Below are 27,689 nucleotides of genomic sequence, written 5' to 3'. Positions count from 1 at the left end.
AAATAAAAAAAAATCAGAATCTCCTTTTTACTGCATAATGAACACCATTTACATATTACTGCATTTTCAACTCTGCAATTAAACCTACAGTGCATGCATTAGCGGAGACTTCAATGCTAGAAGGCCTGGGTGCTATGCCAATAACTCTAACACAAACAAATGCGAGACCGATTGCATTTTCAATATAGCGCAACTCATCCCAATGCAGAGTGTTACAGCGCTTAACATAACATACACATTATCCATGAAAAAGAAATCAAGGAAGTGTGCAAATCAATGTAATATACATATCAGAGCACTATTGCTTAATTAAGTGGTACATTTATGCTCACAACATTGTATAAAATGCACACCATGTATGTTGCGATATCATGGGTAACAAACCAGAAGAGGGTAGCAACAAAATAGAGGTTCAACAATCCCACCCCCGAGAACAATGGGTGAGTTCTTTACAAAAACACCTAATAATTAGAAAACACTACTAAAATTCAACAACTGGGCCCCAAACACATAAGTATGAAGTTAGTGTATAGCACAGTCAGTTATGTTCTTGTTTTCAATTATTTAATCACACTAAGTATGTAGCTATACATAGGAGCTTGGTGACTTGCGACCTTTCAAAACATCACACATCAAATGTCACTGCTCGCGCTAGTACTAATGTTTAGCTATGCCCCACTTGGCATCCCTGTCTGAGGCAACAGATGCTGCTTTGTGTCACGGAGGACCCATTAATCGCTCCGGCTTTCCAGAAGTCAGTAGAGTCTGAGTCGCTGACTGTTTTACATTAACCTTGGCCTTTCTTTGATAAAGAAGGAATGCAAAAATGTTTTTTCGTTTTGTTTATGCTTAAAATTCAATGAACATGCCATGAAACCTGTGATTGTTACGCGCTAAAAGAATACTTGGCTGCATTAGCACAGAGGATATACTTAAGTCACTTAAAATGTATACTAAGAAACGGCGAAAACAACGAATAAATACAATACTCCGCATAGAATATTTTTTAATTCAAATTCAGCTTTGCAAAACAAAGGGAATAATCACTATTTCTGCACTACTTGCAGCTACATTGTGGTCATACCTGAATGCAGGTTAGTTGCAAATAAAAACAATTGGTCTTGAGCGATTTGCACAGAATCACAGGATTCTGAGCCTCCCGCGGAGACTTACACTGTACCCAGCTTCAAAGTCGGCCGCTGTCTTTTCATTCCTTAATTGCTTGCATCACGTTTTCCCAGCCCCTCCTGCCTCGGAGCAGCACTACAGGCTACCTTTGGGCTCGTTTTGGTAGGATCCAGGCCTACCATGCCGCACCCGTCCCTGGTTGGAACGGAAGCGGAAGCTGAGTTGTACAGTACTACTCTGTGTCCGACCGAGTGAGGAGACCGGGTTATGTGCACACGGATCGGGCTGCACCGGGAAAGAAGCAAAGTGCTCCATTTCTTAGGTATTTTTTTCGTGGGGCTGAGGGTGCAGGCGAGAAGATGTGGAAGTGAGGTGGGTGTGATTTCCCGCCACTTTGGAGTACTCTGCCGCGCTTTTGTTTGAAAGGCGGGAACCCGCCTTTTTTTAAGATGCGGCGCTGTAATGCAGTGCTTTATGCATACATGCCAACATTTCAGAAGAGCAAAGTGGGAGATTCTTTACAAAAAATCGGGAGAATGGGGCCTTGGATCGGGTTACTATCATGTATGGGCTTTGGAAGTGAGCTGCTGCAGGATCGGACATTTGAAACGCAAATGTACGTTTTTTTCTTACCTTTCAGAAGCATGGGGCGCAATGGCAGGCAGAGAGAGGGTTATGCAAGTGTTCTGCACTCACTGGCCTGGCAGGTTGCTGGCAGTGCATATACCAACCCCCCTCCCCCCGTGTGGCAGCCCAGGCACCCACACAGTCACCCTCGAGTACTTCACATATCTTTAAAAGATAATTCGCTTGTTAATGGGGCTTTGTTGGTTTTTCACCCCTTCTAGAGCCCCTGCATCGCTACTCTGACTATTGCTGGAAGAATTAGCACGTTACACAATACCACGCCATGTCTGCTGAAACCCCGAGGACTCGGGTTTTTGCTTGCAGAATCGGGGGGGGGGGGGCTGGAGACTAGCCTTAAAATCGGTAGTCTCCCGCCTGAATCGGGAGGGTTGTCATGTCTGGTATGTGAGTGAGCTGGAGGTAGGATTCCGCTTCTCACTTAACTTTACCAAATGTTGGGGCTTTTCTTGGAGATGGGTATTGGATCCCATAATTTGTAGACATTTGGGACGCTGCAGGTAACTTCCTATTGAGGCAGTATGTGTGAGTTCCCTTTGCAACATCGGTGCTTCAGGCTCAGATCAATTACATGCTCTATTAATAAAAATCATGTGTGGTGGCGATTGAAGTTGGGATTTTTTTTCGCCATACCCAGTCTCCGGTATGGCCTCACAGTTACACCTGCACACTTTGAAACTGGGTGCCCGGGTTCCAGTCCTAGCGTGGGATCCCCATCCTGTGATTCTGGGCATAACACTTAATAGCTGGGCATTATGTAGGAAAGTTGCGATGATATGATGAGCTGTTTTAGTTGCCTAGTGAAAACCTAGCTGTTCATGGCTACATTTTATTCATTTGACTAATTTTTTTCATTTTCTGCCTGCCCCATGCGTGCAGTATCATCGAGTAGGCCTCCGAGCTTTCATGACAAGAAGCAGATGTCTTCAGAGAATTCTTTTCAAAGGGGCTTTCTGGGATTTTAGCAGGCAATGGTTCCCAACATAAAAACTTTGCAAACCATGTCAAGAGCATTAATCTAGAAGTAACCTCCCCATTCCACAGCCATTCATCTGTCATTTTATTGTATTTGACCTTATTGGTTAATTGTTTCGGGGGAAAACGTCACCAGGAAAGGAAAAATAGGCAGAGAGAATAATAATAATAAATATAATTCTCTCTGCCTATTTTCCTTTCCTGGTGACTTTTTCATAGGTTTTCACTGAGCCAATTAACTAATAAAGTAAAACTTATTCATGGCAGAAAACCCTGTCACGTTGAATGAATCACTATTGTGTGTCTGGGCAGCAGAGCTATGCATATGGTGAAGCCCAGCAATGATACAGGCCTGTCCTCCCTAAACTTCATATATTTTATTTCTAGACATATATATTATAGAGCGGAGGCATACATCCTTTTCCTGTCACCTGCACTATGTTCTTTTCTTCCTTCAAATTTCACCAAGCTCCTTTTATATTATCCAGTCTTTCTCAACTCTCCCCTCACAAAGGGGCATATTATCAAGGTCCGGCGTTAAAATTATCACCGCTTTAGCGACAGAAAACTGGCGGTAAAGCGGCGATAATGGGCTTGATAATATGCCGCAGAGCATTCCAGTAGAAGCCCATGTTGACACCAGAACATGGGCTTCTATGGGAATTCTCGACGGCATATTATGAAGCCCATTATCGCCGCTTTAGCGGCAGTTTTCTGCTGATAAAGCGGCGATAATTTTAACGCCGGACCTTGATAATATGCCCTACCTACTTTTCACCTTTCTTTATTTCTTGCCCACTTTCTTTTCTAACCTTTTTCACGCTTCCTTTTCCAGATCTCCTTTTTCCCTTACATGCCTTTACCACTTTAAATTATCAGCCTCCTTTCTCGCACTCCAGTTTCTGCTATTACCAGTTCTCTTCACTCTTCTCGTTCCTTTCTGTACCCTATCCGTCTTTACCACTCCGATATCTCTTCCTTTCTTCCTCTCCCTTTTATCTGTGTTTAGGTCGAGCCTATGCAGCGCATGCGCTGCTGCGAGGCATGCAGTATTGGAGGATGGCTTTAAGGTCCTGCCCACTCTCCGCACATATTTTTAATTGGCTTGTGTCAATGTCCTTCATAAATGCTGCCTTCCGAGTCGTTATTAGGCTTGTTAGTCCCTTCTTGATTTAGCCTTGTCTGCATTTGTTACCGTCCATAACAATTGGACCTTTTACTTGTCTCGCTACACGGTCTGCTTTATCTTGGCTGTGAGCACTATTTTGTTTAATGATTTGCCCCTACACCACATCACATCACGCCGTCAGCTTTTATTTTAGCTGCGCAGTCTGCTTCAAGTATAGCAGTCGTGCTTACTTTTTTTGTTTGTACGCTTTTATATTTACAAATGCACGCCGCCTTTATATTTACTAAAAGCGCTCGCTGCAGCGACACGCTTTAACTTTTGGTGTGAAAACCTTTTTTAAAAAGCTTACTGCTGACATTGAATTTAAGTTTTATACAATACTCAGCACCGCGCTTTATGTTTAACATAGCAGCCGCGCAGCTTTCTTTTATGCTGCGAGGCTGAAATAACTCGCCTTTTAAAACATTATTTGCTTTATACTATGGAGATACCTTTTACATTTTTGTGCAGTACTGGTATCACCCAGAACCGTTTGCTCATCAAGATTCAGCTGCCCAGCCCTCACCCAGCATTTTAAGGAGGGAAGGGGGTCACATGGTCCCCGCCCCGGGACCACATTCCCCCAGGCCCTGACCTTTATTTTTGTATTTATTTTTACATAGGAGGTGGGACACGCAGCCCCCCTCAAGGGGCTGATTTTTGCCTCCGGGAAACCATTGCCCGGGGCCTGGCTTCTAGACTGGGTGCCCTAGTCCCACCCAAGGCAACCATGGGGATCAACGGGGAGCCTTGGGGTGGCGGTCCCAGGGCTATTTAAGGCTCCAGGAGGGGGGTGTCATTTCTTCTTTTACTGTCAGTAAGTGGGAGGGTGGGCGGAGGGAAAACAGGGCTGTCTGTTTAGTAGTAATATGTAGCAGTATTCTGCGTTTTTATCGGGGTCCTTAGAGCTTTTGGCCCCAGTGTCACTGCACCTGCTGCACCATTCAAATCAAGCCCCTTTTATCTGCAATGTACCTGCCTTTATAGTAGTAAAATATTGCAATATTAAGTCATGACCTTGTTGTCTGCTAGGCGAGTGCACTTGTGACTGCCTGTTTTGTAGTAAAATATTGCAATATTAGGTGTTTAGCATGGTCCCTAGAGCTATTGGTTCTGGTGCTACTGCACCTGCTGCACCATTCAAATGATGACCCTATTGCGTGCTTGATAAATGTATTTGTAACTGCCTTGTTTAGTAGTAACATTTAGCAGTGATCTGGGTTTGGTGGGGTCCCTACACGTTTTGGCCCTGGTGCCATTGCACCTGCTGCTCTTTTAAAATAAAGTCCCTGATAACTGCAAGGTAATTTCAATTTTGACTGCTTGTTTAGTAGTCAAAATAGCAATATTGGGTGTTTAGAGGAGTTATGACAACTTTTGGGACCGGTGCCACTGCACCTGCTGCACCATTCAAATCATTACCCTGTTGTCTTCAAGGTAACTGCACTTGTGGCTGCCTGTTTAGTAGTAAAATATAGCATAGCTCTTGTATATTTAACTTTATTTTTAATGTGCAATGTTTATTACAACATTTAGAATTTGATCACAATGACCAAACAGATTATGTTGAAAAAATTGAAAAGGTATTTGCTCAGGATCACACAATTTGTTCAATAATGCTTAGGTCATTATGGTACCAGTAGTTACTGGTTGTGTTTTTATATTTGAGTTTACTTGCGTGTTCTGATGGTTCTGACCGTGGCCCTATTGGCCTGGTCCTGTATATAATCTCCTGTGAATATTGCCTAGTGCCAGTTGGCACAGTGTAAATGTGTGATTATGTTTCTAATGTGTTTTATGATAATACAAAGGCCATTTTTGATATAACCTTGTGTGGAGTTTCTTTTGTAGGCGTCTCTCTCCCAGTTGTCTCCTGCAGTCTACCCAAAGGACTCGCGTCTACTTCTCCCAGGAGTACTAATCGGGGAACTGCTGCTGTCTACGTGAGGGGAAAAGCAAGGCAGCCTGGAGCACCATTTGGCATCGTGACAGCAGTAAAAGGTAATCTAGAAAAACATTTAAGGCTCTGAGTGCCTGAGGGAGTAGTGTTGCTCCCATTGCCAACACTGGTGATATGCTGATCCTCACATAATGGTTTTCCTTGGCAACTAGGCAACCATTGCATGATGCCCAACCATTGGAAAACTTTGGCCCAGTCATAAAGAGGGTCATTCTTGGCCATATGTGAGCACGCATGATATGTTGGCTACCTCTGGTATTATTTTTATATTGGAAAAAGTGTATGAAAGCAAAAAGTAAACCTTTGTATTGTGATGCTGTCCTTCTGTAACTCTACTAGGCCCCACTCCTGGTATCAGGGCTGCTTCACTGAACGCAAACCAAAAAACGTGGCACTATTTATTTTCTTTTGTCCCCCTAAACGCTACTGTGTAACATAGGCTAGTTCTGTGGGTGAAGCCAGAGTATGAAGCACGGACCAGTGACCCCGTATAAATGTGAGCTCTTTTGTCTGGCACAGACCAGTGCTCCACATCTAGTGTAAGTAGCATGAATTAAATGTGTTCTATGCAGCTAACCACTGATATATGGTATTTGAGCCTATGTTATGCACCTTCGACCAGGGCCCTGCTTTTTCTTAGCCTGGTTATGCAGCGTGACTGAGAGCCCACATCTTTGTTTGCCTGGTTCTGCAGAATGGCAGTTACCCTTTTTTGTGAGCTTAGCTATTCACCTTATGGTAAAAGAAGTTATATGTATAATTGCAAAAAACAATGAGGGGGACTAACCTCAACAAATGCCACTGTAGCACTCAATTAGACCCCAAAAATATACATCCTAATTAATACTAGGCAAAAAACATATTTTCCTAGATAGGATGCAATATGAAAAATCTACACAAAAAGGTGCTGAGTCAGATAGGGATATAGCGTCAGAAATCAGAAACTAACTTACATCTATTTTATCTTTATATCCAGCCCGTGTTAAATAAGGGAAGCAAAAGAATAACCATTTTTCCACTCTCCGTGGATCAGATAAGTAACTATGTCCTTCTAACCATATATAACATCATCATCCTACCATATACCTGATAGATCAGGATTCTTTGGTTAAATATATCTTTCTTCTCTCATTGTATTCTGTACAGGACGAGAGGCTGAAGAAATTCCGGCGTGAAGAAACAGAGCTACACAAGCTGGTACCTCCGGCGAGGGAACATGGATGCGGACAGAAACCCTGAAGAAGAGATCAACAACATGTAAGAGGAAGACCCGCGTGTCGGAGCCGTAACATGTCAGAGACGTCCAATCATGGTACCACGAATTCCCGACTCCGGGTCAACAGGACCCGAGCAGGTAAGTCGACAACACAAAGGGAGTGTGGGAAATGATAGGAAGGTGCTGTCTTGTCTTGGAAGCAGTGGGTGTGGGATTTTGGTGCTAGAAGTCTTTGCCAGAACACTTTTATTGATCGATTTGCTCATTTCTCAGGATGATGACATGCTCTTTGCAGTATCACATAATAAGAACCAGCATGTTAATTGACTCGTAAAGGATCTTTAACGCTATGTAGGGTCTCTTGCTGCTGTACATAGCTGTATTGCTCCTCTAGGTGGCTCATGCAATACAAGTACCACTACATGCATGCCTCTCTTGATGTTCTAATGTGCTCTGCTGCATGTTTGTGCATGGTATGTCTTTTCAGAAAGTGCTTCTGGGAGCAAAGTGATATATGACTGTATGGCGTACCTGTGCTGAGTTGGATGTGAGATGTTCTGTCCTGTGTAAGGTTAGATGAGTGTGTGTCGTTTCATGGTGGCAGGTGCTTTGGATTTCACAGTGGTGACCTTGTAATAAATATGATATTCACCAGTCAATATGCCATATAAGGTGTTGGTGCAGTTGAGCGAAACATAGGGTTTCCTTTCCTATTTGATTTGCTCAAGTGCGTTATCTCATCTGTTGTGTGTGGGTGGGTTTAATTTATTTCCTAACATGCAACACAGTGGGCAATCATTTCATTTGAGAATTAGTGAAACTCAACCACACATTCTCTGTTTATGCTTAAGAAGTTGAATTCCCAATGTTATGTGCCTATTTACAAAATACTTTTTTCATAAGTTAATCATGTATAACTGCTTGTCAATTATTCTAGGAAATTACAGCTATTCGTCAGATTACCCTGCTACGGGTCTGAATGAGGAGCTCAAACTAATACAAACAAATGTAAGAAAATTTCAAGATGAGAATGATTTCTCAAAAGGTAAGTGAAACTCATCTTTTAAAACCAAGTGAGTAGAAGCAACTTTGACCACATAACCTAAAACTCCTAATTCTCCTGCACTTTGAACTCCTCACGTGCATATCTCAGAAATAAGTTTCTGTTCACCAAAAGCTGTGCCTTAAAACAAAAATAATAATAATAAAAACACCTACTGAATTGTAGGCCAGCTGAAGTACGTGTGGAAATCAGTAGGCTATTTATCATTTGCAGGCAGCGCTGTGTGCTTTGACAAACATTGTATGTTCTTTGCAAAAAGAAATTGGTTCTGGAGTACATTTTTGACATGACCAATGCGTATTTCTGGCACTAATGCATAATTTTTTGATCACTGTTACACATGGTGCTTATGAATGTCAATTAGCCGGCCAGAAACAAAAACGTTTACTTTTAAAATCATGTATATATGATGGCATATATATTAATGCTTTCTGTTACCTGCAGGATGATATGCAGCAGCTGGTAGAAGTTCTGTTGGACCCTATTCATTATGAAATTGTGTGCTGAGATGAGCATTGGGCAGGGATCAACCGGAAATTGCAGATTTATTTGGTAAGATATTCCAAATCATCTAATTACCCTTCTGGTAACGAACATTCAGGTTAAAGCTGCAAATTGTTTGTGTAAAAACAGTAACTAACATTAAAAATGTGTTTTGACTTATAAAACCTTAAGGCCTAAGTGGTCCCATAGCGGCTCACGTTATTGCTGCAGTGTTCCTTTTATGCTGTTTTGTATTGCCTTTTTACTCCTTCAGTCAGTTCTCTTCAAATAAGCAAGCAATCCAGGCCTTAAACTAGAAATCTTCATGACAGCACTGAAAGCACACAGTGCTTCCAGCCTTACTTCATACTTTCATCTGCATCCATGGTCCAAACACTTGCTTGTCTGCATTCATGTACTGGCCGCAAGGGAATTTGGGACTTTCTTTTCCAGACGGGCTTGCTGCAAGCGTAGTTCAGTGGACCTTCCGCCAATATCCTTCTTGAAGGCAGCATAAGTTGAACCCAAGGTAGTTTACTCCCTGTTTGCACAGGCTACATCTAGTGGCTTACAGACTCTGGTAACTGGGAAACCACTCTTTACCTTTGTACATCTGTAATTTATCCTGAATGTTAGAGGAGCAGTGATTAAAGGCACAATGCTGTCAAACTGTGGTCAATGTGTGGCGGAGATTAAAACCTAAAATTCGCCGTCTCTTGAGGATAAAAAGCCGTTTTTTACAATAATATTGAAACTCTGGGACTGTTCTGAATCTAATTTTCCCCTTCACTCTTACAGTTGAGAAAGGGATATTTTCTTTCTTCACCTTCCATCTGATCAATGGCCTAAGTTCAAATGTGAACCAGAAGCATCAGCAAAGCAGTGTTAAAACCTCTCATAAGGCGCCCTTTATGGTGGAGGGGAATCCAGTGTTTTATTAAGGCAGCTAATCTAAAAGAAAATCTAAAGTAACTCAATTGTAGAAAGTGTACTAATATAGTCTTTTGTTATCTTTTCAGAATGTTATGAAATCTTAGTGCAAGCTGGCTTCCTCTCAACAACCAAACTACGAGAAGGGCTCTTGTCGTAAGGATCTGCAATTGCAAAAGAGGACAAAATACTCTGAATCTGGCAACACACTGCTTCTTTTGTTGACTTTTTAAAATTCACTTTCCTTACTTTTAATGTTATCCTGAACAGTATACTATCTCTCTTTGAGGTCATGTACATGCTTTGGCGAAATAAAAGCACACAGTGAGAAGTAATTTCAGATCCATTTATTTGAACCAATTCTTTGTTCGGTGTATTGCCACAGGTCACCATATCAAAACTTAGAGTGACGTCGTTTAGCTCAAATGAAGACCTGTCACAATTAGTATGGGGAAAGGTCATACGTTGCAAGGCTGCTACTCAATGCAAATGGTATTCTTGCCAACACCAACGCTCCTCACAAATTCATTTTATATCATTGTCCTTGGTTAAAGAAGGATCCTGTTTTAAACCCATACAGTTTTCTTTTTTAAAGGGACACCATGTTTCACCCAAGTATTTCATTTCAAATTTGTTTTTAAATTAGACTTGAGTAATCCAGGATGAAGGAAAGGACATTTGGAAAGTCTGTATTTAAACATTTAGGAGTGATATACAAGCATCGAGAACATTTTATTAACCCCTTCAGCGCGGCGCGGATTTCCACGCCACGCTGAAGGTTCCGTGCGTGGGCGGGGCCATGATGGAACGGTTCCGTCATGCGCTCAGCGCAACCGACGTGCATGACGGAACCGTTCCGTCATGCGTGTCGAAGGGGTTAAACCATTCTGAAGTAATGCCCATTTGCAATAGCCAAGAGTGCCCATCCAGTGGATACTCTTGGATGTTACGAATTGGGATTACTTCTAAATAATTCCACGGAGTACTCTTGGTTGTTAGGCAGTGATGCCCGTAGTATTTTCCCAATACCCTTGTGTACATTAACTCCAATTCGAAGTTGTCATAAAATCATACTACAGTAATGCATAATAATTCTGAAGATGTTAGCAAATCATCCAGTGGTTGTAAACAGTAACCATGAGGTTGTCCTGAAATCATCCGGTAGTATTTCAAACTCATCCTGCACTAGTCAGTTAGTATTCCTTGAAGTACAAGATCATCACGCGTTTTTAATTGAAGTAATCATGACACCATCCTGGAGTAATTCACGCTCATCCTGCAGTTGTCAATTAGTATTCTTGGAGTTGTAAAGGATCATCACGCATTTTTAATTGAAGTAATCAGGACACCATCCTGGAGTAATTCACACTCATCCTGCAGTTGTCAATTAGTATTCTTGGAGTTGTAAAGGATCATCACGCATTTTTAATTGAAGTAATCAGGACACCATCCTGGAGTAATTCACACTCATCCTGCAGTTGTCAATTAGTATTCTTGGAGTTGTAAAGGACCATCACGCATTTTTAATTGAAGTAATCAGGACACCATCCTGGAGTAGTTTTTGTGATTACAGTAAGAGTCATCTCATTTAAATATTTCTCCCTGTGGGCAGACTTCAGGATGGCTTGGGATGACTTCCCCAGATAATTACAGGAATAGCCTGGCTGAAGTCATCGGATGACCCTAGAATGAGTCCAGGATGATCTTCCTTTTTGACTTGGGGCAGCAGGACCTCCGGGCGAGTGAGGCGAGCCACAGCCCCGTAACCGGTAGAGGTCCAGAGGAGGACTTGAAGGCAGCTGGAGTGGAGCCGGATTCCGCAGTACACAACGGCGGACTATAGGACAGCATAAGACTCCTTTGCCTCGACTGCAGATTAGGGAAATTGGAATTGAGCAGCAAGTGGGCTGCGAACGTGATCCGCACACAGTGGCTGATCCTGCTAACCCCTGAGCTAACTCCTGGACCCTGGGGAGTAGCGGGAGAAGCAGGAACATTTATCTTTTGGCAAGGGGAGAGTGTACTCACCGTGTTGCTCTCACAACACAACTTAAGCCCGGAAAAGTTGTTCTTTCGTGCTTCCGTGTCCTCCCCTCCCCAATAAACAACCTGAGTGAAGTCCAGGGTTTACCCCGGCTCATTGGTAACAGCAGCAGGATTCTGGAAGCACGTACTCACTAGACTCCGACAGAGTGCGGAGGTCAGCGTTTTCCCACTCTTGTAGAAAAGGAGCTTTTAAGTAATGATCTGTTGTGGGCTGCAATTGCTAGAAGGCTTTTAAGGAATTTTTATACTTTGCTTCCTTCGCAATAAGTGGAGACTGGGTGCGGGTGATAAGTGGGGAGGAGCAGGCGGAGTGGAGTAGGTGCCTCCTCCGGCCCGTAGTATAACCACAGGTAGTGTTTGAGCCCACGCTCCCCCCACAGAAACATAGGAACAAGGGGGGCACTAGGGCATCAGGACAGCCCTTCCCCTGAAGAAGGACGCAAAAGGACGCACAAGGATATTAAAGGTCACTTGAGCAAATGGAGTGGGGTCGAACAGTAGAGCAGGGAGCAGTGAGCAGTGACCAGAGGGTTCAGAGGAATTTAAGTGGCATCGGGGACGGGGGCTACATCCCTCCAACCCCACCCCCGGCCTCCCCCGGCCGCCTCCATTTCACACCATCTACCTCCTGCTTTCTGACAGCTGTTTCTCTAGCAATCTGACATTTGTCTCTTACCCCCTTACGATTCCCACATTGGTCAGGGATCACAGACACTGTAATCTTTATCTTCAACTTAGACTTTGCATCTTGCATCTTCGGGCCTATTGACCAAGCTCAAAGATCGGCGTTTGTCAGACACTCACCACATAGAACAAACATGCGGACAAGGAATGCAGGACTGACCCATCCCCAGTCCAACTACCGCCCTCATAAGTCTGCAAGACGCCAAAAAGCCAAGATGTTATATCCCCTCGGAAAAGTCAGTACTAGACATGACCCCAACCTTACAGGATAGGACCTTACAGGATGGGAAACAATTGGGAGAGGAACAAATAAACTCTACCCCAGCTTACAGGACAGTTTCGAGGACGGATACCAGGAACACAAACACAATTACAAATATGAACACAAGTCTAACTCAAAACCCGAGTGAATATGTTGAAATCGACAATAGCAACAGAAACAGAAACATTATCAGCATTTGCAGTAGTAACAGCCCTAATAGCAACAACGATATCAGAAATTATTTTCAACAATTGCCTAAACAAGGTAATTCCACCTCTTATGGAAAACCAGTTAATACACCTTCCTACGCATTTAGGACGGACACCAATGGAACTATTGCCAACACACCACCATGTGCTGCAAAAAACGAAACTTTGAATCAAAACCTTCTACTGTCTGTCCCCCTTTCGCCAAAAGTTTTCATTGTGAAGGGCAACAGAGCACAAGCTGATGAATATTCAATCGATCACAGCTTGTTTAGATTCAACTATTCAGGAAACAGCACATCGGGGCCCACAAATTCGGATAATGGTCTCACGGAAGCTCCACCTACCTCTGTTCCAGAGGTTAGTGGGACAAATAAGGAACTCTATTTTTTAATACGAAACACCACGGACATTAAGGATAATCGTTTATTTCCGAAATCTCAGTCTGACCCCCTGACCTGCCCGCTTACGCCCATCAAACAGGGTAATGACGACGAGGGCCTTTCATTAGAAGAAAATCTCGACTCAGACTTGGAGCAAAGTCCAATAAACGCAAACGAACCACGGCCGTTCGATTTGCATAAAATCAAAACGGAACCTAGTCTGGCACCACAAAGAATAGAAAACCATCTTGCATTGATTAATGAGGCTTTGATTTCAATGGGAAACGCAGCTATAATGCATGCGGATAAGCTAGACATCCAAATAAACATACTGCAATCAGTAGCCAACCTGATTTCCGGGGTGGATTTAAAATTAGAACATTTAAACTCGCTAATTCGTAGAGCACAGGCGGACACAGAGGTTAAGGTAAAATCAAACGACTGTGGTTGCTCCCCAATACTGCAGACCTTGGGAAAACTCCCAGAAATAATGAGCACATTAGTTACAGACCTCAAGTGGGAGGCGAATAGACGGATGAGCAATACAACACGCTCCTCTCCCCACAATTCAATTCAGAGTTTAAGCACAAACATCATATATAGAAAAAAATACGACAAAAGCTACGCATGCACCACTAAGGCTAAGGGGAGATCAAACTAACAAAATCATCATAAGCGATACGCAGTCCACCGCGGACCCACATCAATGGTCACAAGATAACCAGGATAGCTTAGAGAAAATGCAGTAAACTTTCAGCAATGATAATAATGATTTCAATTGTCCATCGAGCATTAATATTTTGGCTTCAAATTCAAAGTTAAAACCACAATTTCACCCCAAAAAAAATTCGATAATAGTCCTGGAAAACCTGATGACCCAAACCAGCTCCCTTAAAAAACTGAAAAAGTTAAATAAAGCAACAAAAAAACAAACAATAGAAGTCATTTATAAGGGACCATTAAGCATTAGTTTGCGCCGGTAAACCAGGACAACAAAGATAACAGCAGTGAGAACCAGATGGGTTGCGATAGTATACAAAAATCAATCTCCACAGATCAAAATAGAGACTTACAAACAAATGGCCACCATTGACATACCGCCTTTTGTGCACCTCAAGCTTGAATTCGACGAAAATCTCGACTGAAAGATCCCCTGTGCCCAGTGACCACCTGGGCAATGCACAGGGCCCTCCGATTAACGAGCTTTGCCAAAACATCATTAACAAACTTGATGCCGTACAGACAATTGCAAATAATGACCCCCAAATTGAAAACACAATTAACACCCAATGGGAGAGAAACATCGTCCAAGTAAGTCTTAAAGGCTGTCAACTTGCCCCAGACCGAACCATCACCTCCAGGACTGACTCGCACATCCGCATCGCAAACACAAATTGGACCGGGCGGGGGGGAAAATCGGTCCTTTGCGATAATTCCAAGCGGATCTTATGTGAGCCTTGGGAATCTTTTAAGGCCCTTCCCAACTCACTTAATCCCTGCCAGACCCTTGGCATAGACCATGAAAATCTGAAAGTCTTGTTATATCCCGAATACACTTCGCAGGGGAGCTGGGGCATCCTCAACAGAGGGAACCTTCGGAAGCTGTGAGAAAGCATTCCAGATCTGGAGAATATCAAATCAACAGACATTGATAGGGTGGCTTTTTCCGGCCCAGGGTCAAGTGAATTAAATGAAACAACTGAGATAACCTTCTCTAACCAGATCATGGCGAATGCTCTGAAAGGATATAAAACTCAACTGGACAACTGGGGCATAAAAATTAAGTCTTCTCTTGCCACCAAATATCCAGAGATTTTGAAAAATAAAGGGCCAAATGACCAACAGGGAGATCAAGACCTGAAGGGACAGAAAAGGTCGAACAGCAAACATCCAACTTAACCTGCCACCGGATCGATCTTACACGGCTCTATAGGTAGCACCCAAGCAATACAGAGGAGCAGCAACTCGATCCAAATCATCAAACACATAGATGGAGGTAACCGCTCCTGATCAATTACGGGACATAGTAGGAAAGACTGGACCTGGCTCTCTCAGGCCTTAAATTCCAGCTCATAATATTAATGTTGGCTACTTGTCGGGTAATCATCCGGTACCAACAAAGATCACCACCCACCACATCCAGCACAATAGCCCCATTGCGAGCAATCAAACAATTAACAATGTCTTGGAATGTTGCCGGGCTACAAAATGTTTTGCAAAGTCCAGGAGCAATCATGTTCCTAGCAGGAGCAGATATAATCTGTGCACAGGAAACATGGGCTACTTCTTCAACACCATTAGGGGATTATGCTGAATACTTCAAACCTGCAATAAAGGCCAATATTTTCGGGAGACCATCAGAGGGCATTTCAATATACGTTAAGCATGCACTGAAAGTAAATTTTTCAGAAATACAGAATACATCAGACATGTTTTTGGCAGGTATTTTGAAAGGCCTGACTATGACAGACGACCCAACATCAATACTTCTAATCAATGTCTATCATAACCGCTATGGGATGGGCGTGAATGACAAATTTAATCAGCTATTAAACGAGATGGAATCTCTATTACTACGGTATGCAGGCATGGACTCCATTATTTTGGGCGATCTGAACATCCATGATATAGAGCAAATGATCCATGAAAATTATCATAATGGAAGTACCAGAAGATTCAATGCCCTAATGCGGGTCTATAAGCTGGCAACGACACACTGTTTAATTACAAGAGATAACCCAACAACATTGATACCACCCACCTACAACAACCAGACAACAATAGATTACATTCTACTAAGTGAGAACCTACAAAAACACATGTCAAGTTACAAAGTCCACCCCCGAATCGAAAGCGATCATGCTGCTCTAATCTTAGAGTTGTCCATTAGTGCGAAAACAAGGTACACTCTTTGTTGTATTGGAGCCACAAAGGGAGAAGAGTTATATGGACTCCTTAGAAGAATCAAATGGGGACCGTTTCTGAGCCATAAGTTCGCCTCATGGAAACGAACATGGAAAGGTTGGCTGACTGGCCATAATGTTCAAAGCAATTCTGGATCGTGCACAAACCGTGGGTTGAAAACATTGAATGTGTTGTCAGGTGCCACAGAGGTATCACTCTCATAACCCAAGGAGTGTGTTCAATCAAAAGGTCCCATGCGTTGGCTGACAACAGACGTCCCTCTGGGCGCGCCGTGTATGCTTCGCTGAAAGCGAATGAAACGTTTGTACTGAAGTGTTGAAACAAAACAGAAGATGATGCTTGGTTCCAAACTTTAATTTCAACTCAAAGGTTAATCCGTATAATCATATACTGGAAATTATTTCACATAAATGACATCGCTGTGTCACACTTCATCTCAAGTGATAGACTTGATCCCAATGCATTTCGGGCCCCTCTGGCCCTTCGTCAGGGGTATCTAAATAACAAAGAAATATATACATGTCACTGAATGGTGTAATGAGGGGTTTGCCATTAAACAAAAGACTGAAGGACATTGCCTAAAAAAGCGAGATTACGCTAAAAAAATCACAGTGTGACGATGCTAACAGAAAGAACATCACCATGAATTGGTTTGCATGGAAACATTATGAGATCATCATGTCATTAAACAACGTGAAACACAGTCAAAAAGATGTGCCGAAATGTTCACAGTTCTTAAAGAGAAACGAGCAAATATTGATAACTGATCAATGAAACGTTAAAGAAAAAGTTCACCCTAAAACGTGCACCGTGGCTTGTAAATAAAAAAGAAAAAGAAGGGGAAAAGTTCCAACCGTACCAAAATTCTATGAAAGACTCCCGTGTGTCGTGTGAAGTGTCCCTGTGCTCATACATTCCCAGAAAGTCGGTGAGGGTTTGAAAAAAGCATATTGTGAGACGAAAAACAAAGAGTGCACCAATTCGAAAGAGAACGCGTAGATGAGAAAAACTCATTGGTGAAGCGGGGCTCCATACCTGTTGTGTGCAACGGTGTCAATCGTTCCTGTCTCGGGTTCGTTTGTGTACCTTAGGGCGTGCTCTTAAAAAGGAAATCCGTGAAAAACCGGAAGTGACATAAACAGATGTTACACCGCGAGTGTGTATTAAATGTAATAACCGAAAATGAGCGCCATCTTGCAAGTAGTGAAAGTGAGACGACATGAATGAAAGAAACCCAGATTAATCAGAACAGATAAGAAAATAAAAGCGAACAAGCGTGAAAAAGTGAGAAATGCAGTGTTGTGAACACACTATGATGCTGAAAACGTTCGTAACAACTGTGCGTATTTTGATGATGTCATAGTTCAAAGATAACAAGCAAATTCCAAGCGGTCATTGAGACCCTTTGGTTTCAAAGATTCCAATTTGTAAATCCAATAGTTTTCACGCTGTAACAAGAAAGTGTTATTGTCTCTGCCTTCCTTTTTCACCACAGTCTCTAGTATCATGAACTTCAGTTGTGCAATGTTGTGCTGATTGTCCAGAAAATGCATAGCAACGGTTGATTTGGGATTGCTGGTACGTATGTTGCTCTTGTTTTCGTGTATGCGTGTCTTTATCTTCCTTTCAGTTTTGCCCACATATACGAGGCCACACGGGCATTTCAGTACGTAAATTACGTTGGTGGTGTCACAGGTGGCATTCACTTGTAATTTAATTGGGGTGCCCCTCATGGGGTGTGCAATTTTGTTGCCTTTAATGATGTTGTTGCAATTGCTGCAGTTTAAACAGGGGATTGTCCCCCGAAATTCCATGATAGATGTCTCAATATTGGGTCGAATCAGTTCCTGTATGTTTTTACTCCTGGTGTGTGCGAACATTGGTGGGTCGCTGAAAATGCCATTGAAATCGGTTTCGAGGGCCAGAACTGGCCAGTGCCTTTTAATAGACTGTTTAAATTTGTGGCTCATGGTTGAGAAACGGGAGACTACCACCATGCGATGTTGCAGAGGCCGCCGTTCCTCCCCGGAGGGGGGGGGTAAAGGCTCAGGGGCCGGCGCCATAACCCGCGCCGCGCCGAAGGGTGACAGGAAGGAACCGGTTTTGGGCGCCCTTGGCGACCAAAAGCGGCGGGTAGTAGCCCCTCCTGCCCACGCGCTGGCCTCGCGGCTACCACTCCCCCCGCAGCCAATGGGGGGGCAAGACAAGAGGCAAACCCCCCAATGGGGGGGCAGGCCTGATCGGCGGGGAAAAGGAGATGGGGGATATAAGGGGCCGCTCTCCCGAGGAGCTCCTAACTTCGGGGAGCAGGGAGAGCGGCGCACCAACGTTGTTTCTGCAAGAGGACGAAGACGGACGAAGTGCTGCCCGGACGGAATACGGCGCAAGAAGACCGGCGAAATAAGGACGGCGTCGACCAGGGCAGCCAGCGGCTGAGTGGCGAGACTACCAAGGGGTGACCTGCATTCCTGGAGCGGAGAACGTTGGAGAGCAACCCCTGCACCACCGCCGGGCGAGGAGCCTACCGGAACCCCCAGGGAACGAGACCGGACAGGACGGCGGAGGGCGGGCGCACAGCCCCGAAGTGTTATTAATTGTTTGCACCGCTCTCAGAAAGAGCGCCGCTCTCAGAAAGAGCCTTCTGGACCCCTGGCAGAACGGTGAAGTGAGTGCAACGCGAAAGGGAGTTACCTTGCGACGCATCGAGGCTGCGGAGAACTGCATTTTCACCCCGACAGTCTGTCCCGTTGCAAGTATCGGCTCCGCCTCTGCAGCAGCAGCGCAGGCGCGTTGGGTGCCGGTGCGTCCAGCGGGACACGAGAACGCAGCAAAACGGGACAAGGGCCTCCTGAGCAACCGGGAAAAGAGTGGAGGAGCTCAACGGGGTCATCGGCAGCAACGGACGGAGCAGCTCTTTTTGTACTTCTTACATCACCACTAGCGCGCCGGGTCACGGGTGCACCCAGCGTCTGAATGAGCACGCCGGAAGGTTTCTGGGGGTCATAGGTCACGGACGGCGACAGGCCTGGTGTACAACGCGCACACCACGCGCCCCTCCCCCTTTCAGAGCACGAGCAGCACGAAACAAGCGATACCCTGCTAGGAAGGCTTGGGGAAAGGGGGAGCAGCCTGAGATACCACATCAATTTGGTGCATAAGTGAGCGGCAGCACCCCGCTAGCAGTAATGGCAGAAGGGCAGTCGGAAGAGCTTGCCGAGCTCCTCAAGCGCATCAAGGAAGCGGCGGAGGTACACGGCAGGGAGTGGCTGAAGCCTCATCTGGGCCTCGAAGGAGAGTAGAGTGCGGAGTCGAGGGTGTCGGAGGACGTTGACCCACCATCGCCAAAAAAGCTGAAGACGGCAGCGCCGGCGTCTGCCACAACGGGGCTGGCTCAGAGGAAGGTGCCCAGAAGGAAGCCGCAAAAGAGGAACCCACCGGCAGGGGGCGCGCAAAAAGGCGACAGCGAAGGAGAGCCCAGCAAAGCGACAAGTGGTGAGCATATTGCAACTATTGTGCAGGAATGCGTTAAATCAATGGCGCCTTTATTACTGAAGGGTCTTGGGCAGGGTGTCGGGGAAGCCCGGACACAGCGCGCAGAAGACACGACCGGCTTGCCATGGCACCTGATAGATCCCGGGTGGGCACGGCAGGCTAGACTGCAGGGACAAAGTGGGCAGAGTAGCCAGGGCGATGCAGGGTCACCAGTGGCAGCATAGGGGTACGCTGGCGGCGTAAGCACCCCAGCAAGTGAGTCGCAGGCCACTGAAGGCTACAGCAGGCCATCTCCTGGTCCTGCGTCCTTGACCACAAGGGCTACGGGCTTAGCAAGTCTTATCCCGGTAGCGGTTAAAGAAAGGATATGGCGGAAAGAATTCATAGATATTTTTTCCTTGCTGGAGGTTCAAATGGAGGGGTTGGATCTCACTGCCTGTGATAGGAAGGAGGAAGACAGGAGGGAGAGGCGCGGCGCCAGGAAGGAGCGAAACTTTGATAATTGGTTGGATGCATTCAGAATTATGGCATGCATCATTGTAGAGAAATTCCCGCGCTGCGCAGCGGATTTATGGCTATACGAAGCTAATATTCATTGGGCCCAAAGGCAGTTCCCAGGTGATGCATGGTTAGAATACGATAAAGGGTTTAGGTTGAAGATGCAGAGGCATCCAGAGATGGAATGGAACGAGGAGGATGTCTCTGGATTCATACATAAGATGCTAGTGGCCAAAGAGGTAAAAGCCTGGGCAGGAAAGAGTGACCAGTCCTTTCGGACCTCCTATAGAGGGAAGGGGAAGTCGTTCCACAGGCCCAAGTTTGGCGGGGGGAAACCGAACCTATCTAATGGCCCGGCGGCAATTTGCTGGAGATTTGATGCCGGGGATTGCACGTGGGGCGCAGCATGTAAGTTCCTGCACGCATGTTCCAAATGCGGGGGTGGGCACCCGTCAGCTGGCTGTCGAGGCAAGCAGGACCAGAAGAGGGACAAAAAGGACAAGAAAAGTAAACAGTGATGGGGAGCGGCGGGGTCTGGAGGATTGCCAGTTAGCCAGGTCCCCAATTAACATACATCAGCTGCGTAAACTGGCAAACAAGTACCACAATAGAGCAGACGCAGCAACATTAGTCAAGGGTTTTGAAGAGGGTTTTGTTATACCGTTCAGTGGCACACCTCCCCTGGGGGGGGCAGAGAACTTGAAATCCACTAAACAGCACCCAGAGGTGGTCACCAAGAAATTGGCGAAGGAGAAGTCCTTGGGCAGGATAGAGGGTCCCCTACCACTGCACCTCCAAAAGGGCCTGGTGATCTCCCCCCTGGGGGTCGTGCCCAAAAGGGAGCCAGGACAATTCCGGCTCATCCACCACCTCTCTTTCCCAGAGGGGTTGTCAGTGAACGATGGCCTAAGCCCGGAGGCATGCTCGGTGAACTATGCATCCGTAGACGATGCTATTGATATGGTAAAAATGGCAGGGCGGGGGGCATTAATGGCCAAGGCAGACATAGAGTCCGCCTTTCGTCTGTTACCTGTCCACCGCTCCAGTTTTCATCTGTTGGGTTTCCGGTGGGAAGGGAACCTGTATATTTACAAAGCCATGCCCATGGGCTGCGCCATATCATGCGCATACTTTGAGATGTTTGCCACATTTGTAGAATGGGCACTGCACGATAGACACCCAAAAGGGGGGAAGCTCCATTACCTGGACGACTTCATGTTCACGGGTCCCGCCCAGTCACCAATCTGTGGGAGCACGTTGGCAGCGTTTGTGGAGCTTGCGGAGGCGCTAGGGATTCCCCTGGCCCCAAACAAAACAGTGGGTCCTTCCACACAGCTCACATTCCTGGGCATAGAGCTGGACTCCGAGGCCGGAACGGCTAGGCTCCCCCAAGACAAGGTAGAGGATTTTAGGGCGGAAGTGAGAGGCTTGTGCGGTAAGAACAAAGCGACGCTCAGGGAGCTGCAAAGGCTGATTGGGAAGCTTAATTTCGCCGCCAGGGTTATACCTGTGGGTAGGGTTTTCGCAAGGCGACTCATGCAGTTGACAGCAGGCCTCACACATCAGCACCATCACGTAAGGTTAGGAGCGGGGGTCAAACAGGACCTATGTATGTGGGATAAATTTCTCGCAGACTTCAATGGCGTCCTCATATGGAGGGAAGGCTGGGTGACAGCCAAGCAGATAGCCCTGTTTACCGATGCAGCGGGCAGTGCAGGATTTGGGGCAATTCTTGGCCGGAAGTGGTGTGCTAGGCAGTGGCCGGAGAGATGGCACAGAATAGGTCTCACGAGCAACATAACATTTTTGGAGCTGTTCCCCATTGTGGTGGCCATGACAATATGGAAACAGGAGCTAAAGAACATGAAACTAACACTCTGGTCTGACAACAAGGGGGTGGTGCAAGCCATTAACAGGGGGGCTGCTAGGTGCCCCGATATCCTAAGGCTAATGCGTCAGTTGGTTCAATTGCAGCTGGAAGGCAATTTGGAGGTGAAGGCCCGCCATGTCCCAGGGGTGGACAACACGGTGGCAGACGCCCTGTCCAGGTCACAGATGGACCGTTTCAGGGAGCTGGCGCCAGGGGCAGACGAACATATGACACCTTTCCCAGCGCAACTGTGGGACCTGGGGGGGTAGATCTCTCGATCCTGGTTAACCAGTCCCTTACCCCCGAAGCGGCTAGGCGCTACAGAAAGTACGCTGCAACAGTCATGGAGATAGGTGGGGTCCAGTCCCTGTCCGACAGGGAGGGGACAAGAACGGCGGCGGAGCGCTTTATACAGTGGGCATTTGCCAACAAAAAGACAAGGTCCTGGGCACAGGCACATCTTGCAGCTATGGCTCATTTCGCAAAAATCCATACGGGGGAGGACCCGACAGCATCCTTGTACCTCAAAGCGGCCATGAAAGGGTGGAGGCGGGTCGAAGGAAAAAGGGTGGACGGCAGGAGGCCCAAAGATTTTGGAAAATTGGGCAGTTTGTTGGAGGCATTAGCAGGGTGCACGAAGAATGACTTTGAACTACTCCTTTTCCAAGCAGCATTCTTGGTGGCGTTCTTTGGTGCCTTTCGCATTAGCGAGCTAGTGGCCCCCAGGAGGCAGGGGCTGGCTGGGCGCTGCATCCAAGCGGAGGACGTCACGCCCGGGCTAGCCTCAGTGCAAATAAAGCTGCGAAGGTCAAAAACCGACCAAGAGGGAAAGGGCGCGGTAGTGCAGCTGAGGTGCATTCAGAACAACAGATCATGCGCAGTATGCTGCCTGCAGAAATACATGGTGGCGCGCCCCACTGGCGGGGGAGCGTTCTTCAAGCATCAGGACGGTAGTAACCTGAGCAGGTTTCAATTTACTACATTAATGCGCCAAGCCCTGGATAAGGCAGGGCTGCCCTCGCGAGCATTCGCTCCCCACTCGTTCAGGATCGGCGCGGCAATTGCAGCATCACAACACGGCATGCCGGAGGCAAGAATCCAAGAAATGGGCCGATGGCGGTCCAGGGCCTACAAAACATATATCAGGCCGCAGCTGCTTTGAGCTGCGGATGGGGTCGCGCCACTCGCCTTGGGATGCCGCACGGCAGGGTCAGTGGCGCGCAGCATGCCACCTTGGGATGCCGCACGGCAGGGTGGCACGCAACAAGAAGGCCAAGCAAAAAAAAAAAAAATGAGAAAGGGGTCTGTATGATGATCTGATATGCACCCCATTGTTCAACAGGAAAACGAAAACGCCCCCGGCTAGTGTGGGTTGTGGGCCACTCGTTCGTCGCCAGGATGGGTACTTGGTGGCGGCAGACGGGCCACAGGCTGGCAGAAAGGCCCAGAGACGCGTGTATCCGGTGGCTGGGACAACCAGGGATGAGCTGGAGCAAGCTGACGATGACGCTCGAGCATCTCCTGGCGGACGCAGCATGGCACCCGGACATACTGATCATCCATCTCGGGGGAAATGACTTGACATGCATGGGCAGGAGAGTGTTAAGCCACACGATGCAAGACGACCTCGTAAGGGCAGCGGCGGCGTTCGGGGGAACAACCATCATCTGGTCAGAAATAGTAAGCAGGGGTCACTGGAGGGGCGCAGAGTCCCATAAAGCAGTAGAGAACAGCAGGAGGAAACTGAACATTGCTATGCACAAATTTTGCTGTGCCAACGGCATGGAGTCAGTCAGACATGGCTTGATCCACCTGGGGCGCCAGGAGCTGTATGGCAAAGATGGGGTGCATCTATCAGAGGAAGGGATGAAGATTTTCTGGGGCAACCTTTGGGGCGCGATGGCCTTGGCAGGTTGCAGATAAAAAAAAAAAAAAAAAAAAAAAGAACAAGCGTGGGGGGGGGGGAGCCGCAAGAAGACGGGAGCCTCCCTGCGGCGTGGCGGAATAACAGTACGATGGTTGGCTAACGAGACACACCGACAGGGTGGTGTGTAGGAGGAGGGCCGCTCACCTTGGGATGCCGCACGGCAGGGTGATGTGGCCTGGCCAACGGAAGAGGGGTAGCAAACGGAGACGGCGCTCGCGGCCCAGACCCGGCCTGTCGGCAGGGCACAAAAGGTAGCGAGTTGGGGCCTAACTCCGGGGGGAGAGGAAGCTACCCCTCCCTACACGCAGAAAAGCTTGGGTGACCAACCAAATGGTGGTCCCAGTGGTAATTGGACCAGAGGAGAAATACTAACGAACAACAACAGATCTGGTTGGGGGGTCGAGTCCTTTACGAACTGGAGGTACAACGAACTACGAATGGGGGGCACGGCTTTGTGTCCAAAGAGATGGCAGTTCGCAAATAACCCAATATGACCGATGGCATGCCAGATGTATGTAACCAGAATAAAACTGCGGCCAACAACGACCACAACTGTACCATGCTTGTTGGCTAAGTTCTTTGGGGATCGCCGGGGGGGCAGCGGGGGGGCAGGGGTAGAGGTCACACCGGGTAGGCGCAGTGCGAGGGTTATTGCAGAGGCCGCCGTTCCTCCCCGGAGGGGGGGAGAGGCTCAGGGGCCGGCGCCATAACCCGCGCCGCGCCGAAGGGTGACAGGAAGGAACCGGTTTTGGGCGCCCTTGGTGACCAAAAGCGGCGGGTAGTAGCCCCTCCTGCCCACGCGCTGGCCTCGCGGCTACCACTCCCCCCGCAGCCAATGGGGGGGCAAGACAAGAGGCAAACCCCCCAATGGGGGGGCAGGCCTGATCGGCGGGGAAAAGGAGATGGGGGATATAAGGGGCCGCTCTCCCGAGGAGCTCCTAACTTCGGGGAGCAGGGAGAGCGGCGCACCAACGTTGTTTCTGCAAATCCCACCCACCCACACCTATGATACAGCAATGTCGCAGTGCTGGACAGCAACACGAGCGTAGCGGAATAACGGTACGATGGTTGGCTAACGAGACACACCGACAGGGCGGTGTGTAGGAGGAGGGCCGCTCACCTTGGGATGCCGCACGGCAGGGTGATGTGGCCTGGCCAACGGAAGAGGGGTAGCAAACGGAGACGGCGCTTGCGGCCCAGACCCGGCCTGTCGGCAGGGCACAAAAGGTAGCGAGTTGGGGCCTAACTCCGGGGGGAGAGGAAGCTACCCCTCCCTACACGCAGAAAAGCTTGGGTGACCAACCAAATGGTGGTCCCAGTGGTAATTGGACCAGAGGAGAAATACTAACGAACAACAACAGATCTGGTTGGGGGGTCGGGTCCTTTACGAACTGGAGGTACAACGAACTACGAATGGGGGGCACGGCTTTGTGTCCAAAGAGATGGCAGTTCGCAAATAACCCAATATGACCGATGTCATGCCAGATGTATGTAACCAGAATAAAACTGCGGCCAACAACGACCACAACTGTACCATGCTTGTTGGCTAAGTTCTTTGGGGATCGCCGGGGGGGCAGCGGGGGGGCAGGGGTAGAGGTCACACCGGGTAGGCGCAGTGCGAGGGTTATTGTTCTCTTCGTGTGGTTGATTGTAATAAAGTCTCACGTGATGTACTGGCCACTTTGGTGACTGCATTCTGTAAAATCGTTTGAGGATAGCCACAGTTGACAAATCGTTGTACCATTGGCTGTATTTGTGCGTGTAACTCTAAATGATCAGACACTATTCTCTTCACCCTGAGCAGTTGCGAGAATGGTAAGTGGTTTTTCAGTGATGGTTGGTGAAAGCTCGTGTAGTGTAAAAGATTGTTGCGGTCGGTGGGTTTCCTAAACACGGATGTGGTGAGTTGTTTGTCGCATATTTTCAGCAGAACATCCAAGTATGTGATAGATGTGTCGTGAATGTTAAAAGTGAACTGAATGCGATCATTGATCTGGTTTAAATTGTCCAAAGCTGACTGAAGGGAATTCAATGTGCCAAACCATAATACAAAAATGTCATCAATATAACGCAAAAAAAGGCGTGCATGTTTTTGCCAAGTGTCCAAACTTAAAATGAATTTACTTTCAAATGCGTGCATGAAGAGGTTTGCGTAGGTCGGTGCGGCACAATTGCCCATCGATGTGCCAGTTAGCTGTAAATGATAATTGTCATTCCATTTGAAGTAGCTCTGATAAAGTGTGAAAGAAAGAAGCTCCATCAAAAAAATTTGAAAATCATGATCCAAATCATAATGGAGTATTGTTTCTTCGATGGCTTCAATCCCCAAATTGTGGGGAATCGAGATGTAAAGCGACTTGACGTCAATCGTGCATAGCCAAACTTCTTCATCCTTGGGTAGTGTGATCTGGTTAATTTTAATCAAAAAGTCAGTGGTGTCTCTGACATATGTGTTCATTTGTAGGACAAATGCCTGAAGATGGATGTCTAGAAATTTGCCGATGGTCTCATGTATACTGCCTTTCGTAGAAACTATTGGGCGCAACCTCCGATTAAGACACTTTTTTGAGAACGTGGTACAATCTCCCGACAAAAATGAAACTCACCTGTTAAAACACCTTCGCACCAGGAGCACCTATCAGGCACCCATCTCTCACAAAACACTAGACTCTTTTGAGAATCTAGTGAAGAATGACCTACAATCTTTCAACTTTAAGAAACGATCCAAACTCCAGAATCTAACCAACAAGGAACGAGCAATATTAGACAAACTGGCTGATAACCGCGACATCACTTGTCAGAAAGCCGACAAGGGCGGCGCCCTAGTCATAATGGACACGGCTTTTTACCAGGCTCAAGTCAATCAACACGTGAACGACAGAGACACTTACATGATTCTGCCACAGGATCCAACTGTCGCTTTTCAAACCCTATTACAAGGGATAGTAAACAAGGCTGTGGAAAATGGCACCATTGATGAGAAGACAAAAAAGTTCTTGATTTCTCTGCACCCCAGAACGCCTACACTACACATGCTACCCAAGATTCATAACGACCTGAAGAACCCGCCCATGCGCCCAATAGTTTCTACGAAAGGCAGTATACATGAGACCATCGGCAAATTTCTAGACATCCATCTTCAGGCATTTGTCCTACAAATGAACACATATGTCAGAGACACCACTGACTTTTTGATTAAAATTAACCAGATCACACTACCCAAGGATGAAGAAGTTTGGCTATGCACGATTGACGTCAAGTCGCTTTACACCTCGATTCCCCACAATTTGGGGATTGAAGCCATCGAAGAAACACTACTCCATTCTGATTTGGATCATGATTTTCTAATTTTTTTGATGGAGCTTCTTTCTTTCACACTTTATCAGAGCTACTTCAAATGGAATGACAATTATTATTTACAGCTAACTGGCACATCGATGGGCAATTGTGCCGCACCGACCTACGCAAACCTCTTCATGCACGCATTTGAAAGTAAATTCATTTTAAGTTTGGACACTTGGCAAAAACATGCACGCCTTTTTTTGCGTTATATTGATGACATTTTTGTATTATGGTTTGGCACATTGAATTCCCTTCAGTCAGCTTTGGACAATTTAAACCAGATCAATGATCGCATTCAGTTCACTTTTAACATTCACGACACATCTATCACATACTTGGATGTTCTGCTGAAAATATGCGACAAACAACTCACCACATCCGTGTTTAGGAAACCCACCGACCGCAACAATCTTTTACACTACACGAGCTTTCACCAACCATCACTGAAAAACCACTTACCATTCTCGCAACTGCTCAGGGTGAAGA

The 27,689-nt window shown here is 46.6% G+C and overlaps 2 long non-coding RNA genes across 3 annotated transcripts in view; one reads left to right on the top strand and one right to left on the bottom strand.

The window, feature by feature from the left end:
• LOC146871916 (uncharacterized) overlaps window positions 1-1,521 on the bottom strand; it is an 81,586-nt gene extending 80,065 nt beyond the window's left edge. The window contains exon 1 of the long non-coding RNA XR_014981214.1: window positions 1,174-1,521. This is a non-coding gene — a long non-coding RNA (uncharacterized LOC146871916). The remainder of the gene's footprint in view (window positions 1-1,173) is intronic.
• Window positions 1,339-10,288, top strand: LOC146871915 (uncharacterized). Of its 2 annotated transcripts, none has more exons than XR_014981212.1 (7): window positions 1,339-1,450; window positions 5,768-5,917; window positions 6,853-6,913; window positions 7,023-7,230; window positions 8,030-8,137; window positions 8,600-8,707; window positions 9,658-10,288. It is a non-coding gene; the product is annotated as an uncharacterized LOC146871915 (long non-coding RNA). The 2 variants fall into 2 exon arrangements; XR_014981213.1 differs by having other exon boundaries at window positions 1,359-1,500.
• Window positions 10,289-27,689: the final 17,401 nt, after the last annotated feature.

Source organism: Triturus cristatus, chromosome 1_1, assembly GCF_964204655.1.
Source record: "Triturus cristatus chromosome 1_1, aTriCri1.1, whole genome shotgun sequence".
Taxonomy (NCBI): domain Eukaryota; kingdom Metazoa; phylum Chordata; class Amphibia; order Caudata; family Salamandridae; genus Triturus; species Triturus cristatus.
The sequence above is the reverse complement of the archived record's forward strand: the minus strand, read 5'-3'. Positions and strand labels throughout refer to the sequence as shown.